Source organism: Hyperolius riggenbachi, chromosome 10, assembly GCF_040937935.1.
Source record: "Hyperolius riggenbachi isolate aHypRig1 chromosome 10, aHypRig1.pri, whole genome shotgun sequence".
Lineage (NCBI taxonomy): Eukaryota > Metazoa > Chordata > Amphibia > Anura > Hyperoliidae > Hyperolius > Hyperolius riggenbachi.
In genome coordinates, this window is record NC_090655.1 from 123,886,661 (window position 1) to 123,904,899 (window position 18,239).

General features: G+C 39.9%; 1 long non-coding RNA gene across 1 annotated transcript in view; it reads right to left on the bottom strand.

Annotated features, from left to right (window-relative positions):
- Positions 1-945: 945 nt before the first annotated feature.
- The window catches only part of LOC137535931 (uncharacterized), a 39,603-nt gene continuing 22,309 nt past the window's right edge, over positions 946-18,239 (bottom strand). The window contains exons 2-4 of the long non-coding RNA XR_011024482.1: positions 11,390-11,467; positions 6,149-6,259; positions 946-1,210 (exon numbers count right to left, since the gene is read on the bottom strand). This is a non-coding gene — a long non-coding RNA (uncharacterized lncRNA). The remainder of the gene's footprint in view (positions 1,211-6,148; positions 6,260-11,389; positions 11,468-18,239) is intronic.

An 18,239-nucleotide genomic window follows, 5' to 3' on the forward strand; every position in this document is an offset into this window, starting at 1 on the left:
GATACGCAGAGTTTGCCCACAAAATACACATGATACGCAGAGTTTGCCCACAAAATACACATGATACGCAGAGTTTGCCCACAAAATACACATGATACGCAGAGTTTGCCCACAAAATACACATGATGCACAGTGTTTTCCTACAAAATACACATGATGTGCAGTGTTTCCCCACAAAAATCAGGAGATATCTTATTTTTCCATGAACAGCATTCTACATGTATTCTTGAACAAGAAAATTATTCTTTATACATATATAGTCATGTTAACACATTATGGGAAATTATCTCTCCAAATCTTGAATTCCATAATGGATTTTGTGACTCTATTTCCTCCCTCTATTTACAACAATCAACCTTAACAGAGAGCCCAGCACTAGCCAACCCCTATACTTTTGGGTTTTGTGGGTTTAGAGTGAGATTCTTTTGCAGGTGTCTGCTTACCTTGGTGAGGGGTCTATCTTTCCTGCTGCATTCTATTGCAATTTGATTTTTTCTATTGCACTTGTAGACGGTAACTGCCTTAGACACTATTTACATTGACTTTTTTACAAAACTGTAACTAGGGCTTATTTTTGGAGTAGTACTCACACAGTTTGCAAAATCATGCTATGGATAATTTTCGGAGTGGAGCTTATTTTCAGGGAAACAGGAAATAAATAGTGCAAATTAGGATGCAAACTGAACCTCGATACAAGGAGCGTGGGGAGGAAGATTTTCATCCCACGGCATGTGATCCGCTTTATACATTTCATGCGATCGTGAAATTGCAATGACATGGACTCTCCCATAGAAAGCCCATGTTGCTGTTCCCTGAGGATTTGCACAATCTACATTTTTGTCTTCTAAATGTACAGCTTTTCATGCTCTTTAAAGTGAAATGCCAATATTGGTGAGAAAAAGACAATCCGTTTAGTTCAGCAATACTTTATACATTGCAGGGATAAATAGCATTGCATTCGTTATTTCAGTTTGCATAATGCACGGATGTAAAACATGTGCAGGTAAACACAGTTGCTCTACAGTATTCCTAACAGAGGCTGGGCTGTGGGAGTGTCCAAGTTTAGTGGATTCATCCAGGTATGGAAAATAAGTCACAAGTTCCTTCTCTGTGCAGCTAATTACTCATGCAGCGAGCTGGGAAGTCTCTAGGCAAGAGAATATTGATGCCAGGCTTGTAAAGGAGTTTTGGAAATTCATTCCTGTATTGGCTGCAAGTTGAAATGGACAGAAAATTTTTATAAGAATAAAGTAAAGCGTAAAGTCTTGTAAATCACTTATCTATGTTTGTAGCAATTTTCAAATAAAGACGAATTACTCTTTAAGTACAATGTTGGACTTTTTAACTTTTATGGGTGTGGAACTTAAAGCAAACATGAAATAAGTAAAAAAAAAAGAGAGAGATTCACTTACCTGGGGCTTCTCCCAGCCTCCTGCAGCCGTCTTGTCCCGTGCCGGTACTCAAAGATCCTCTGGTGCAGGTGCAGTGAACGGCGACTGAAGAAAGAGAAACTGAGCAGTGGCGGGGGGCCCGAGGATCATTGTGTAACGGCGTGGGACAGGATGGCTGCTGGGGGCTGGGGGAAGCCCCAGGCAAGTGAAACTCTTTCTTTTAACTTAATTCAGGATCCCTTTAAAGTGAACCAGAAACGAAGCACCCTCATGTATTTTACCATATATATCAGTGGGAACATGTTTAATTATTCACTGCTCAGCCTGCCTGTTATCAGCCCTGATAAAATCCCAGACTGAGCATTCAGTCTGACTTTGCTCAGGAATCATTATAGCTGAGTCATTATAGCAGATCCAGAAGGGGGCATGCTTGGGCTTGAAAAGACACCGGAGAAGACAGACTCTGCTATAATGATTCCTGAGCAAAGCCAGACTGAATGCTCAGTCAGGGATTTTATCAGGGCTAAGCAGTGAAGAATGAAACAGAGAGGTGGTTTCTCTAATGTCCCCACTGATATATATGGTGAAATACATGAGGGTGCTTTGTCTCTGGTTCACTTTAAGTAGTTTCATGTACTTTTACGCTTTTATGAAGTTTATAAGCCCCTAGCTCACCATAATCCTTTCTAAATATAAGTAACCATGGAAAGATGGGTCAGGGAATCCGTGTCGACTAATGATCACTTTACCGATCCATCATACAAAATCGCGAAACACGAAAGCAAACAATAGGCGAATGATTGTTTAAATGATCTTCTTATTCTTGGTAAAGTGCATCGACTTAAACGGAAATCTCAACTCTCGTTCTCGGGTAGTAGGGCATTTGTAAACAATATTCAATCAATTTTCGTTAAACATTGTTGCATGATGTCACAAAAAACGATCGTTCATTGAAAGAAATTGACAACAAAAATGTTCCCATGGGTATGGACCTTTAGAAGCAGTTTATTGAGATTATTAATATTACAGAAATATTGTATATTGAAAAGCAACTAATAGGGAAACATATTATACAATACAATTGTAGCATAAAATCACAACTTTAATATTAATTATAATTATATAAAATATTAATTAATATTCTTATTAATACCATAATAGCACCTGTAATACATGTTTAAAAGTAAAGTTGGAGAAAAAAGTACTTTTCTACATAGAGTCACTTTCCAACAGAATGGTCATGACTTAAAGGGAGCCGTAACTGAGAGGGATATGGATGTTTCCTATTAAACAATACCAGTTGCCTGGCAGTCCTGCTGATCTCTGGCTGCAGTAGTAGCTGAATCACACACCAAAAACAAGCATGCAGCTAATCCAGTCTGACTTCAGTCAGAGCACCTGATCTGCATGCTTGTTAAGGGGCTGTGGCTAAAAGTATTAGAGACACTGGATCAGCAGGAGAGTCAGGCAACTGGTATTATTTTAAAAGTAAAAAACCATATCCTTCTCAGTTTAGGTTCCCTTTAAGGGAGAAAACATACTTCACCACAGACAGCCTTGAAGTTCATGCCTCAGGTTACACTAGAGCCTGGCTGCGCACTGCTGTCTGTGCTGTCTGGGCGCGCCTGTGTTGTGACATCAGTGAGTCCCACACATTTCTTCTCCTGGCATTGTGCCTGCTGTACATCTCTCCTCCTCCCATCAGCCCCAGCGCAGTGTAGGGAAGTGAGGAGGAGACATGGGGGATGGAGTTAAGCTGGTGGTGGACAGCAAGGAAACAGGAACTAGAAACCACCAGCTCAGGGAGGTGGGACAAGGAGGATGGAGATTGAGACACCACCAGGGAGACAGGGTGGAGGGGGACAGTGCAGTGTGACCAGCCCAGGGTAATGTGAACACACATTACCAAAAAAAAAAACCACACATGCGTCGCTCATCCCCCGATAGCAGTACAAGGATGAATCAAACTTGGAAGTACATTCCTGCTGCTGCTGGGGCCCAGTGTGGCTCTGTGTTCATTGGGCCGGCCCCAGAATTAACTGGGCCCCTCCCTCCTTTCATGTGTATAATGGGCTGTAGGCAGCCCTGGGGTGGGGGCAGTGTTGCTCCGCACTGTGGAGCTGAACACCATGCGGCTCCTTTCTCTGCCTGTCATGTGACAATCATCATGAGCCACATGATGATTGGCTGCCAGGCGTGTGGCTACACTGAAGAAGAGTGAGGAGGACCTGTTTTGCCATTGGAGACTGGTAATGTATAGCGCTCTGCTGCCGCCGTTCTGCATTTAATGCTGAATTGACTTACAACAGTGGGCCCCCTTAGCCTTGATGCTCTGCCTAATTGGGAGTCACTACAGGTTTCCTTTAATTCTGTTCCAGCACACTGTATCACTGAAAACAAATTCCTGATGAGAGTGACGCCTGACAGTCAAAACCAGATGGATCTTGCCAGCAATGGGGTTTTATAGGCTGCCATTTTGGAAAGGGTAACTGACATGGTAAAAACTAGAGTTCAGCTAAATCTAAATACTGAAAATGGTGAGCTAGGATTGGTTAGTGAGGTAGTATTTTATTGAGTAAGTCCAAATAATGCATTTTAGAAAATTTTCCAATAATATATCATTTCAACATCTTGTATCTGTACAAATAATATCTGTGAGCTGAATTAGAACAAGCTGCCTTCTGGTTTAGACAAGGTAGGCAAATCAAACTACTTATAAGAGCACTTAGATGTTTTTGTTTTTTTTTAGACATATAATGTTAAGAATTTCTCTGGTTATGTAAAGGCCAGTACCTGCGACGTGGTTTTCCTGACGTTTTTGCGTAAGAACGACGATACTTTGAGCGACACATGGCTGTTTCAGCGATCTTGCGCCGTGGTTACAGGCGCACGATCACACAAATGATGTTTAGCCATGCATGGCGATAACAACCATCATGGCGGATCGGATCGTTAAAATCCCTGATGACTCGACATAAAGTACCGTAGAATTCCTGTTCACACCCGCCGTGTAACGCCATAGGATGTCGCGCATACTCGCCAGCTGGAAGGTGAATTGTGGAACACTCGTCGTCAGGGAAACGTCACTAGATCCATCTTCCTTTGTAGGGTGGCACTGGTGAGTATCCAGCTTAAGTCGCAGCTGGCATCAGGCATTGAGGGCCAATAGTGCTCACAGAGAAGACAACTTCTATAGTGACTGCATTGTTTGAAAAATGAGTTTCAATAAGGGAAATTTACACTCTTTGTGAAATGTTCTAAAGCATAACTACTGGGAGAGCAGCCCCAACCGTTGCAGGGGATTCCAAGACTCAGGGGGGCTCCAGCCTCTTACATTGTATTCCTTTAATACAGTGCCCCATTTCCAGAACAGGTGTTGTTGAGACCATACTTGTTATGAGCAGTATGGGAAGTCAATCAAGTGACCTTGAGGCAAAAAAACACACAAGGAGGACAGGAGCCCAATTTAGTGTAGTAAGTCTTGAGACAATGCAAATAAAAAGTATAGAACAACGTAGTACTCATAAACCCAGGTTGCCAAATGGCAACCACCTTCAGTGTGTGTAGGAAATGCCCATCCCGCACTCGGTTGGGTGAATGGACTCTTGCAGGGCTGGTCACTCTCTCTGAAAAAGGCTGAGGTGGAGGGTTGCATAATAGTGGACGCCCAATGGAGTAAGGGGCGGGTAAGGGGCGCCCAATGGAGTATAAAATAGGTATATTGACAAAATCTGAACAAACCAGCAGGTTTTGGACTAGTTCATCTCCTCATGGGGGATTCTCAGGGTTTTCTTTGTTTTAAAAAAAGCATTACCTGAATGGCAGTTGCTAAGTCTAACTGCTGTTAGGGATGCTGGCTGTTAACTTACTATTTTGGCATTTAGACTTAGCAATAGCGGTCCTTTAAGTGCATGATACTGTGACTATGGCACTGAAAACATTCCAGCAGTCCAGCAGCCACATCTTTGGAGTATGATTTTACTGAGTTGATATATGAATACTACTTTAGCTGTATGCAATGTTTACTATGTACAGGGGTTATATATAGGGCCTTAAAAAACAAGAGCAGGCTAATTTTTGCATTGCTGGGCTGTGCAGGCTTTTCAGCCTTCTGCACAGCCCAGCTTAGGTGCCCAGCGATCGGACTCACCTCCTTTTTTTGTCCCTAAGGGGACATGCCGCCGGAGGGGTCCGATCGCTGCAGGCTTTGTTCATTTTTTTTTTCACATGCCTCAGCTAGGCTCTCTCTCTCCCCGTCCACCTCCCTCCCCTTCCCTCCTCCCCTCCGTGAACTAGGATTGGAACAGGACGGCGATCCGTCCTGTTCCGCCTCTCATAGGCATCAGCCTATGAGAGGAGGGCGCTCCCCGGCCAATCAGAGGCTGGGGATCGCCGATCTGTACAGCTCTGCGGCCCCCGACAGCGCTGTCCGCTTGTAAACAAAGGGGATTTCTTTCCACTTACGTTTACAAGCAGCCTGCTAGCCATGACCGGTTGCTAGCAGGCTATCCAAAGAGGCAGGGAACGATCGCGCATGCGCGCGTCCGTTCCCTGGGAAACTGCAGCCCCAGGACTTGACGCCAATTGGCGTTAGGCGGTCCTGGGGCTACCGCCGCGGTCATGCCCATTGGCATGAGACGGTCGTAAAGTAGTGAAACTGGTAGAATAGGAGGAGCAAAAGTATATACCCTCCCCCACCCCCCAAAAAAAACAAACAGCTAAAAGCAGATTAAAAGGAGGGTAAGTAGTGTACTTACCTTCATAAAAAACTACGCCACACTTGGTCTAGTCTTCTGTGGAAGAGGCACTTGACTGAGCACCTATATCTCTTCTGATGCTCTTAACTGACCTGAGAAAGTTGGGTCAACCTGCAAATAAAACGTGTTGTCATGAGTCAGTAAACTTTTTCTTGACTAGTATGGCACAAACTGTCCGTAGGCAAACAGTTCTCGGCAAACAACGACGACCGTTCGCAAAGTTTGCGTTTACCCCCATTTTAAAGTAAGGGGTGAATGTGAACATCATGTAACATTTGCCGTTGTTCGCCGCAAACTGTTCACCTACAAACAGTTTGTGTCATCACTATTCTTGACCAGGTGTGGTCTAGTCTTCTGTGGAGATAAGTCCACCACTTACCCTCCTTTTAATCTGTTTTTACTTTTACTTCTATCCTTTTAAAGCCTCCTATTCTATCAATTTTAACATCCCCACCTTCGTGGAAGTTTTCCTCTCCCCTCCCTATTTTTGGAGCGTGACAATCCAGGGTACAACCAAAGTTCCCAAGTGGACACAGGCTCATGTTCTCCACTTGCCTGGTGTACGGTTGCCTTTCAGTTGACTCAGTCTTGTAAATACCCAAACCTAATATTCTGTTCATGTACCCTCTATCCTATAATTCACTAAAAGTAGCTCTCACTTTCATTTTGTGTCTTTTGAAAGATTAATTGAATTCCTCTCCTGATCCTTTATTCACAGAGACCTCACTGCTGAATTAAAGGAAAAAAATAAGTAAAATGTTCTAGCACACTGCAATTAACGTTGTGCACTCACATAATGTTCAAATCAACAGACTTTTATTATGTTTATGCCTCTGATGAGTAAAATAAAAAAATGTGACTATCTACAAAAACTATTCCAATAAAACTTGGCCAGTTGGTCCTTGAGGCTCATACTCTGGAAATCAAACAAACCCTTCATCAACTTTGTCATTGCAAATGTTTCCCTCTGAACATTACACTTCAATGCAAGAAGATGGTCATAAACCTGTGACAATTTGCTAAATGGTAAATTAACTTAGCAGTCGAAAACCTAAGGAACTTCAATGAACCAGTGATACAGGAACAAAGCTGAAAATGTGATAGCTGAGAGTGGAAACTTACAATTTTATCAACCAAGGAAGACTCGGAAATGGAGGCTTCAGGCTAAGCAGCTAATTGCATCTGGAAGCCCTCACTTGTTTCCTGCAAACTGACACTTCATAACTTTTTGTCTTTCTTTACTGCTCATAATCGTATCACCTTTAGTTCAGACTTGTATTACTTACAATTTTTTTAAAAGAATTTTGTGATATATTCATACACGTTTACTATGCACATTTGTGGCTTTGCCATTTACTGAAAGGTTTCTGCTCATTTGCCTTTGCTTGAAGAAAGTAAAGCAAAAACCGAAAAAGTGTACCGATGTGCTTAATACTCTTTTTATTTTGAGCACCCAGGACAGAGCTGTAAAGGTACTAGGAACCCATTTAAAGCAAACCTGGTCAGAAAATTAAAAGTCAAAATAAACATACACCCGTCATACTTACCAGTACCTCCTGCAAAGTCTACTCATCAATCTCTTTCTGCTCATCCTGTTTGTGCACTGTGATCAATGGAATTATCTGTCCTCTATTTTAAAAATGGCCATTACCTCATAACAGCTCCCCTGTCAGCACACTGTTAAACTGTAATATTGCCCACTTGAGCCATAGGGAAACATGGACATTATCTTGCTCACCAGTTGTCCTTTCAGTTATAACTGACAGCAAATAAAATATAACTGAAAACAATGGATATATTCGAGTTCTAACAAAGTCTTGTCAGATATGTAAGGAATCATTGTTAGAAGAAAATGGAGAGCTTCCGGGAGAACTGATGGCGAGGTAAGTATGTAATATTAATTTGCAGGTACATCATGTGTTTATTTTAAATAATTTTACTCTGTTCAGATTCCCTTTAAGTACTGTAAACAGGGCACCCAGGTATCACGTGACTATTTCTTCCTGTTCTGACATTTGGAAGTCAGAGTAGAGCTGGCCAAAGTCCATTTGTAGTCACTTAACCACTGTTCCAATACCAGGGACAGTGAGCCCATTTCACAGCAATTATTAGAAGTACATCACAGTCTTTAAAGGGAACCTGAGGTGAGAATAATATGGAGGCTGCTATATTTATTGCCTGGCTACCCTGCTGGTCCTCTGCCTCTAATACTTTCAACCATGGACCCTGAACAAGCATTCAGCAGGTCAGGGGTTTCTAACAATGTCAGAACTGACAAGATTAGCTGCATGCTTGTTTCTGGTGTAATTCAGTTCACTACTGTAGCCAAATAGATCAGCAGAACTCACAGGCAACTAGTATTGTTTAAAGTGGTCTGAAAGTCAGCATTTCTACTTTGCTCTAAAAGATTCCTCACAGCTTTAAAGTTACTATTCCAGAGAAAATTTGTAGCAAAACATCACTGAAATGGTTAAACAAAGCACTTTGTCCTGTTATTCAGCTTCAAATACGAATCCAAACTGGAAATAACAGTGTCTTTGTTTACATTCCACTGTTGATACATTGTGTGTAACAAGTAAAAAACACTTTCGGAGAAGCTGTCTCTGCTTCAGGCACACACACAGTTCAGAACAACTCATTAGAAGATTTTAATATATAATAAAAAGCAGTTGGAATAAAATGCAATGTCGGCTTTCAGGGCAAGAAAAACTACTTTTTTGGAAACTTGTTATTTGTAGACAGACAATATTACTTGTGCACAAAAGCAAATATGATAACTGTATGAATAATAAAAAGTAGAAAAACACATTTTTATTGAATGTTATGTCAGAGTTTCAGACCACTTTAAAAAGAAATAAATATGGCAGCCTCCATATCATTCTCACCTTCTTCACTTTAAACTAGGGCTATATGCAACGTGGACACTAGGCTGGATCATATCTCGCAATATATAACAATTTGATAATATCTTATACTCAGAGTAGTGTCCCATAAAACCCCCTTTATTCATTCAGTGAAAACAAGGCAAGAAAAAAAAACTAGGATCCATCTATATAATAAAATAGCCCTTGGTGTTTCGGGCATCATCTCAATTCTCAAACAGTAATATGCACATTAGGGATGTGTGATGAGCGTGAATAGGTGCACTATGATGCCCAAAACAGCTGTCACTTTTATACCATGTTGAAATAGTGCAGGCTTTTTGTTGGCATGTTTTAATGGATTCAAAAAGTTTTTATTTAAGAATTTTCTTGTTGTGGCTTATTATGAAAAAAAGGTTTGCTACATGTTTTAGCACCTTAGATCTAAAAACAATTTACGGTACATATTCATAATTAAGAGGTTTGGCCTATTAAAGACCTAGCAGCCCACAGGGTAACCTGTTCTGGAACCATCATAACAACCTGATTACTACTTATTTGCCATTGCACTTTAAAGTGAGCTGGAATGGAGTAAGCAGTTAACTGATGTCTATGAATGTAGGAGATGTCGACCAGCTGGCCACTCTTCGGATGAAGAAAACCTGTCTGAGGTGCTACTGTTCTCTTCTGTGATAAGTAGCACCAGTAGCATCCTGCCCATTATCTTCATAGCAAAAGCACAAAATGCTCAAACACAAAGTCCCTAGTTAGTTTTCTATCAGCAGACTGAGATTGTATAATTGTAAATCACCTTCATCCTGTGAAATACAAATCCCTCTCATTGCATGCAGGACACATGGTTGTGGTGCAAGGTTTTGGGGAAATGTAGCCTGGCATCGAATTCTTCCAACCTTTTATAGGTGACCCACCTAATGGAATGCAAATAAAGAGCTAACGTGAGGCTTGGTGCACTTTGTCAAGAACATCTGCCCCATATTCTGACCACCAACTTGTTTCAATACAGCGTTCACTTATTGTGCCTTATTCAATTTTGGATTTATTTGAATCTGTATATCCAAGTGCCTCTGTACCGTATTTATTTTTACATGTTATCTCATATTGTATAAAAATTGCCAGTTATGTTAATTTTATATGATTATGTTGTCTCTTATTAAAACCTGTACTGATTTACAGTATAATATAGCTGGATTCTGTAGAGGCAAGTTAGGTGTTTTAGATTACTTCCAAAACAGTATTTTCTTTGCTTATATAAACCTTCAGTATATCAAATGGAACCAGTGCAGCTTCAGAGTTGATTTACTATGAAATGCGTAGAAGATTGCTACGTGTTCTACTTCTTAATTTAATAAATTTGATTTTACAGGTCCATTCCTGATGTGATAATCATAAACTTCTCTGTGTTATATTACTCAAACTATGTTATGGACAGACATTTATTAGTTCTGCAAGTTTAAAGGACTCAGAATGTACCTCTGAAGGGTAACAGATTGTATTTGTAATCTCTCACTACTTATCTATCGCAACAGTGACAAGAACCACTATACTCCACCTTCGTTGCCAAGTATGTTGAAATATAAGTACTGGCATCATGTCATGCATGATATGTTAGTGTTCTTACATTTAAAGGTTATCCATATTTTCCTCTATCTGACATCTCTTCGGGGTCCGTGTATGGCCTCTACTTCTCTCAGTGGCCCATATGCATTTAAAGTGTACCTCAAGGGAAAAAAGCGGCGGGTAGTGGCGAATCGGCGGCGAAGGGCGGCGATCGGGATATGCACGCAGCTAGCAAAGTGCTAGCTGTGTGCAATAAAAAATTGTGAAAATCGGCCCAGCGAGGCCTGAGAAATCCTCCTGCGCAGGTTACCTCGAGCTGAGCTCGGGATAACCGGCGAGGAGGTTAAAACACAATGAATTTGCAATAATTCAGCTTTACTTGGCAAGCGTGGTATCCCATCATGATGCATCGGCCCTGAATATGAAAATCATCTCTTTACGCCCTTGAGATTTGTTAGCTCCATGAAAAATGTAGGTGTAGCTGTTAGTGTTCCCAGCACCAATAATCCAGTCATTTTATAACTGGGGCAACTCTTGTTTTTTGGTAGTATAAATAAATAATCATTTTAATGTACTTTTCTCACTGGTTAAAGTTAGCAGGAAGCAATGCAACAGTTGTTTTACATTTATTTTTGATTTTTTTTCTTAATTTCCTTAGTCTATGGCACAATTATTGATGTACTATTTGCTCTTTTCAAGATTTCCTGTCTGAAGCAAAATAAACTTGCTTTCAATCATTTTCTCTACCAGTATCTAAACTAATCAGTAAATGAACTGGTGAGTGGTTTATAGGATCCCTTACCTGGTTATTACAAAATGCTTGAACCACTGAAAGTGGAAACTGGTATTCCTTCCTGCTGTATCCCTTCCTTTCTTGCCCCTGGTTGCAAATGTAAGACACAAGTTAGACACAGCGAAATCTCACCTTACTTGTGAAATGAATGCTTCCAATGTATATTATCAAGGGTAATTAAAAATGCATATACTGTAATTACTAAAAATGGATGCTCCCAGAGTGAATATTGTTATAATAACCTTGACACTAAAAATGTTACAGCATTTTGATAAAACCTTTAATAAAGGAGTTTTTCTTAACACCTTCAGAAAAAAAATGTCAAATTATGTTATAGACACTGGTTAGTGCTTTAGATTAACAAACTGCCTTGTCTACTACTAGAACTCTATGTTGCTCCTTCTATCTATTTGGCTATTTAGTCAACTATATCAGTCATGGGTTGATGCTAATGTGATGAGTCAATGGATTTGTGCATCTCCCTGATTTACTACAACGGAAATGTTTCTTTGCTTACAACTGTCATTGTGCCCCTGCCACAGACTGCCCTTACTCGTGTTGCAATCTGCTTGATGTACATGGTTTACCCTTCAATTTTATCAGTGTCAGTGCACTGGTAAAACTCAATGCCATCAAGACTGAGAAACTCTTGAACACCTATCTGTCCATGTCTATTTGATGACGTGAGGTTATATGGAAGTCACCCAAACTGTAAAAGCTTGCCCATTACTGGTCTAGTGAGAGGACTTAAAGGGAACCTGTAGTGAGTAAAATTATTTAAAATAAACACATGCAGTAACTTCAAATGAACATTACATAGTTACCTTGCCATCAGTTCCTCTCAGAAGCTCACCATTTTCTTCTGACAATAATCCCTTCCAGTTCTGACAACATTTTGTCAGAACTGAAATATATCAGTTGCTGTCAGTTATATAACAGTTGCTGTCAGTTATAGCTGAGTGGACAACTGATGTGGCCGGTAATGTCTATGTTTCCCTATGGCTCAAGTGGGCGATGTTACAGTTTAACAGTGTGTTGACCAGAAAGCTGTTATGGGGTAATGGCCATTTTCAAAATGGAGGACAGAGAATTCCATTGATCACAGTGGACAAACGGGAAGCAGGAGAGGAGAAAGAGATTGATGAGTAGTCTACACAGGAGGTAAGCATGACGTGTGTATGTTTATTTTGACTTTTAATTTTTAGTTCAGGTGTTCTTTAAACCATCTTTAGTTCCCCTCTGAAATGATGCCAGGTTTCCAACCATGGGTACTTTGTGTATTAGCTTTCAAATGAGTAGAAAGTCATTTTTTATTCCCTATTGTGTACATTCTGGAGAGGCATACAATGAAAGGAGACCCGAGGCGAAAATAAATTAATGAAATAAATAATTGTATCTATCTTCCTTCTCCTAAAAATGAATTTTTAAGATATTCCACAATTTTATTTTACGTTTAAATATACTTTTTAAGTTTTAAATTATTGTTTTTGCTCAATGACAATTTTATTGAAGTATTCCAGAGCTAAAATATATGAACTATTGACCTTTTTTATCCCTTTCCTGCTCTTAGAAGCAATTTTCTGCTAGGAAAGTGTTTTATAGTTGGAATTTCTTATCAGTGAGGGTCACACTGTAGTCTGACCAAGTCCTGACTCAGACAGAAGCTGCCACTTACATACCTAATGTTTAACTCTTTCAGGCAGAGAAAGAAAAAAAAGGAACAAAGGAACAAAGCATAGTTATTTGTGTGCTAGGCACTGTACATACCCATGTCTATCTCATCATGTCACATGTCACCCCGGGTATCCTTTAAGCCAATGGATTATGTAGGCTCGTGCTAGTGGTGGTGTATAGCGATAGTATATAATGTAGTATACAATACTATATATGTGGTCTTTTACCTGTTATGATTGTGGACGCTAGCAATAAGTCATAAGATAAAGAAATCTACTCAACATGTCCATTAAAACCATACTCCAATCACAAACCTAAATAATCATCAGATTGCATAATATAAAGGGTATACTGGCTGAAAAAAGGGGTTTGAAGCATTTCTAATGTAGTCGTCATATAACTGAAAGCAACACAGGTGAAGGAGATGACAGCAAATTACGTGTAAAGGACATGCTGTTTAAACATTGGCTGCATGGCAGACTGAGAAGACAGAGAAGATTGCACTCTGCAATTCAGGAAATTAAGGACCTAATGGAGAGCTTACTGGGAAGCTACCTTAAAAGTGATTTATAGCAGCTATTCCAGGAACTTCTACACAAATAAAAACAGCATTTGCCATTTAGTGCCTACAAAAGACCATAAAAACATTTTACCTGGTGTTAAGTTTTACAAAAAAAAGGGGAAAATATTTGGGATGTAAAAAAGTTTGCATTACATGCATTCTGTCACTGTGTTCCTACGTGGTTGCCGGCCTAACGCCACACATGCGGCCACGTTAGGCCCGCAACCACGTGAGGCTTGTGTATGCGAATTGCGTACAAAGCCCGGAGCCAGCGGTGGACACGGACAGGTAAAGTACACTACACCGGACACGTGGAGGGGACAATTTACATTAAAGGGCACAGCGCTGGGGATTCCGTTGCATTCGTTGCTCATCCGATATTGCTCGCCGTTACTGTCACGCAACTGATAAACCACGACAGCCCGACATCTTGCAGCATGTCCGATCGGTACATGTGACCATGACCAATTTTGGCCTGAAATTGGTCACGTTGTCGATCGACCCATGCGCCTGGCAGCACCGATTTTCATATGATTCGATAATAATTATCAAATTGGATGGTCAATCGGACGCCAAGTCGAGGCCTGTATGGCCACCTTCAGTTGTCCAACATATCATGCAGCTGTTTCAACAGTCTGATTTGCATACATTCAGGACTTATTTCCACAAAGCACGCCTCAAGCGGTGTTTGTGACAATGTACTTTTCCTGATCGCAAGGATGCCTGTGAAAGTGTAAATCATGGGACTAGTGTGATCCATTTTCCCCAATGTGTGAATGCCCAGAATGCTGAATCTCATCATAATTTTTTATGCCATTGAGGCCTCTTGCACACTGCACGCGATTCCGATTCAGATTCCGCTTTTTAATCTGTTTTTACATCCGATTCAGATTCCGATTTGCAGTGTGCAGGGAGCAAACTGCAAATCTGAATCTGAATCAGAAGTAAAAACTGATTAAAAAGCGTAATCTGAATCTGAATCGCTTGCAGTGTGCAAGAGGCCTGAATGGGATGCACAATCGAACAGGAAATTGAATAGCAAAAAGCAAAGGAAAACCATATGCTTATTTTCAGTGTGGTTTATAATTCCTAGTGGAATCAAACCATTATGGTCCTGTGGCTATGCATGTTTTTTCAACTATCTCAACTTTTTTCCTGCTTTTTTTTTCTAGTTTAGTAGTTAGCATAGAATTTATGATTATGATGATCCAATGTACAAGAATGTAATAAACATTAAATAATATTACAGGATCCTGACTTTTGAACTTCATGCCGTGTATACCACAAATTCTGGGTGCAACATCTGTTGTACATGGCGATTAAACGGATTCTGATTCTGAACACCCCAACTGACAAATGACCTGCTGATACGGACAACCTGAAAATCTGAAATTTGATTCTTCAGGAACAAGTGAATTTTTTTGGAGTTTTTGAGAAAATCAAATCATAAGAAATGTCAAAGAAAAATGGTTTTTAAACTGGTAAAATTACATTTTGCTGTAGTACACTGAGGGCACACGGGGACAGAGGTGACACACTGGGGGTACAGAGGGAGAAACTGAAGGCACATGGAAACACAGGTGACACAGGGAGGACACTAGATGCACGGGGGGGGGGGGGGGCATTGAGGAGGTACAGGGGACAGAGATGGCACAGTATTGCACTGTAACTATACCTAACCCTACTTTCACACAGAACCCTCCCTGTATCTATCACTAACCCCTAGACCCCCTGGTGGTGCCTAACCCTAAGACCCCCCTGGTGGTGCCTAACCCTAAGGCCCCCCCTGGTGGAGCCTAACCCTAACCACCCCCCCTTGTGGAGCCTAACCCTAACCACCCCCCTTACCGATCGCTTTATTATGTGGATAATAATGTTTTACAAATAGTGACTGTAAAAAATATATTGCAATTTAGGTTACGTACTAATCACTTTATTTTGTGAATAATAATGTTTTACAAACATTAAGGAATACAAATTTTAAATAATTTCATTGTGTGGATAATAATGTTTTACAACAAATAGTGACTGTAAAAAATATATTGCAATTTACGTTACGTACTGATCGCTTTATTTTGTGAATAATAATGTTTTACAAACAGTAAGGGATACAATGTTAAATAATGTTTTAGTTAAATACGATAAATATGTTTAGTATTTTTATAAACGTTATTCGTAACTGGCGCATTTTCTAAACTTAAATCATCGCAAGCACAGTTATAAAACATTAAAAATCTCAGAGCGCCATTTCTAAAACATTAATAATCTCCGGCGCCCTTTTTTCCTGTTCGGCACCCATTAAACGATATTTATTATGGGAGTGAATGGCGGCGCCCTTTTTGTCCACTAGCTGCCGGCGCCCTTTTTCCTGTTATCATTTGGCAAGATTCAGGTTAAGAACGAACCTACAGACCCTATCTTGTTTCTTAACTGGGGACTCACCTGTAGTACTACAAGTACTAATAATAGATATTTACAGTAAGGGCTTTTCTCCATTAAGAAACTACAATGCAATTACATTTTTTTCTATCTCCACCAAAATTCTGCTACAATCCGGCAGGTGTACGGCACAACTGTGATGCACTTGCAATTTCTGAAACTATGATGCAATTACATTTCTATTTCCACCAAAATTGTGCCACAATCCGGAAGTTGTACGGTACAACTGTGATGCATTTGCGATTTCTGACAAGAGAAAAAAGAACATGTGGAAAAATATTTTGAATTGCCAAACTGCAGAAAAAATGCGTAGTGGCGCAACTGCTATGCAATTTTCCTGCACTCTTATACGTTTTATAGCAGCTGAAACACAAAAATGCAGCAAGCATGACAGTCGCAATCAGTAAAAATTGTGTCGTAAATGTAGCACACTAATGGAAACATCCCCACCTGGTTTCCATCAGCTGAATGAGTACCTAGCGTTTTGTGATCTGATAGCGATTGAAATCGCATTGCACAATGCTGCTAGTGAAAAGTAGCCCTAACTGTCCTCTACTGTTCTTAGATATATTTTTTTTACAATGCTTTAAGCTCTTATGAAAATAACAAATGATGAATGATTTATGTAATTATCTAAAATACTAAAATCTGCTTATGTAGATAATAATGAACTTAGAGATTTAACGGCTTGTGCTATAGCCCTTCAAACGAAAAAAGGATAATGTTGCTATTTTTAGGCCACTAAGAATCGTTCAGCAGACTGTCACCACCTGATCTGCATGATATGGTCTCAGGCACAAAGCAAAAATTGATGGATGTGCATTCTGAAGAGAAACACAGAAATCAGCTCATTTTCGGAAAATAAATATCCATAACAATATTAATATATATAATAAGCAAATGCTAATGTGAACTGGGAGTGATCATTCAATTTCACCACCAAACGTGGCTTGTAGATATAGTGCATACTTTGGTACTATACTTGGCATAACTGGACATAACAATAGAGTTACAGTGGATACCTTTCTAACTTTGTAACCTCTGTGCTTCCCTCAGACTGGTAAATACTTGCATTTGAGAAGGCCAGCTGCACAGTGACACGACTGAAAAAGCAGCATGTGTGTCCCAATGAAAGAGAGCTGCACAAAGCCTGAGATTAGATGTTAGGAAAGACGTACCACACACAGGGCAGCAGGCAGCTTTTCAAGGGGGCACTTCAGAGGACAAGAAAAGCTGTTAAGCTTCTTAATTTCTCTTAAAACCTCCCCAAAACCAGATTTCTGTATCAGACATGAAAACAAATACGTAACTCTTGAATTAATTCTGAATTAATGGTGCGCATTTTATTTTTACTTTTTAACGTTACTATTTTTAGTGACTGGACTTAAAAAAAATGTTTTAAATCTGTTTCAAAATACTACAAATACCATTGTTAGTGTCATAATTATATAGCGATATCGGTATTACTGTGGGGTGAAGCTGCATTTTTACCAAGGAAAGTGAATGCAAACTGTGAAAAATGTTCATGTAGATTTAAATTCAGAGAGACACATATTTTTTCCTTACTCCCCCATCCCTTTAGTATTCCTAATTTATAGATGAAGAGCATTCGCTGCTTTGTAGTTGATTCATAAAATCAGTTGAGTGATCTGCATTTGCGACTGAATAAGCACCCACACTGGTGTGGAGAATGACTGCAGCACTTGGCGGGGGGAAAAGCTCAGGGGAAACTTGGAACCTCGTAGGGAAAGCAAACGCACAGCCTTTCTTAAACCACGAGTGAACAGTTGTGCTTATTATTTTCCTGTGTGTTCTTGCGTCATTTGGGAGCAAGAAGCAGAAATAGGCTTCCCTGCTTTACAATTCCAACATTTTGTTTTTTTCCCCCATTTATTGAAAATATGACCTGAAATATAATATTTAAGATTTTAATATATTAATATGCTATAGTGCTGACGTTTTCTTAAAAAATTATACATTTGCTCTTTTCAACTTTATTGTTAATGCCAATCCACATGACTTCTTTTATGCGTCATTTTACTATTTACTAGCTAGATGTGAATAAGGCCGATGTGTTAATTCCATTATATTTCTGTACAGTTACATTCACTGTAAACAGCTGGAAAAATAATCAGCTATCACAAAGGAAATCTGAAATGATTGAGTTCACATGCAAGTGTACAT